Raw genomic sequence first — 1,067 nt, 5'->3', positions numbered from 1 at the left:
GCGGTAACTTCTAAAGTTGAAGTTATTGCCTAGGGGCATATTGCGGTTGCTGAAAACCAAGAGGGTTATACTACATTGCTGTGTATGGCTGATAAGATTGTTGCACCACACTCTGATTGTTACTCCAGCTGAAGTTAGGATGAATGCGTTTATTTGGATGATAAGCGGTTGGAACTTGTTGCTGTGAACTCTGAAAGTTGCTCACAAATTGAGCTGATTTGCTAGAAATGGTGCACTGCTCGGTTTCATGCAACCCCACACAAAGCTCACAAACACTAGTGATTTGATTAACTCCATAATTAGCCAAAGAGTCCACTTTCATCGTCAAAGCTTAAAGTTGAGCAGCTATAGCAGTAGTTGTATCCATTTCCAGAATTTCTGCTACATTGCCTTGGAACATTCTTTGCGTAGGATTCTGGTGTTCATTAGCTGCCATTAGCTCAATCAACTCATAAGCTTCATTATAGCTTTTGGCCCATAAGGCTCCACCAGACCCTACATCGAGCATAGGTCTAGACTGAGTGCCCAAACCATTTTAGAAATAGTTTATAATTATCCAATCAGGCATGCAATGGTGTGGGCACTTCCTTAGCATCTCCTTATATCGATCCCAAGCCTCACACAGAGATTCTTCGATTTGCTGTGCAAACTGAGTAAGAGCATTCCTGATTGCAGCAGTCTTCGCCATAGGAAAGAATTTAGTGAGAAACTTTTGAGCAAGATCTTCCCATGTGGTGATAGACCCTGGTGGTAGAGAATGTAACCAACACTTTGCCTTATCCCTCAGAGAAAATAGGAAGAGTCGCAGCTTGATAGCATCTTCAGTCACCCCATTGAACTTGAAAGTGTCATAGATCTCGATAAAATCCCTGATGTGCATGTTGGGGTCTTCTATAGGAGAATCCCCAAACTGAACTGAGTTTTGTATCATCTGAATCGTGCTCGACTTGATCTCAAAGGTGTTAGCCGAGATTGCTGGTCTGATGATGCTCGACTGAATATCATTGATCTTAGGCTGAGAATAGTCCATCAACGCCTTAGGAATTTCTGCTTGATCTACTATCACT

General features: G+C 42.3%; 1 non-coding gene across 1 annotated transcript; it reads left to right on the top strand.

The window, feature by feature from the left end:
* Positions 1 to 566: 566 nt before the first annotated feature.
* Positions 567 to 673, top strand: LOC141699542 (small nucleolar RNA R71). Its single transcript, XR_012565994.1, has one exon. It is a non-coding gene; the product is annotated as a small nucleolar RNA R71 (small nucleolar RNA).
* The last annotated feature ends 394 nt before the right edge of the window (positions 674 to 1,067 follow it).

Source organism: Apium graveolens, chromosome 11, assembly GCF_009905375.1.
Source record: "Apium graveolens cultivar Ventura chromosome 11, ASM990537v1, whole genome shotgun sequence".
NCBI lineage: Eukaryota > Viridiplantae > Streptophyta > Magnoliopsida > Apiales > Apiaceae > Apium > Apium graveolens.
This window is presented reverse-complemented; position numbering and strand designations above follow the sequence as displayed.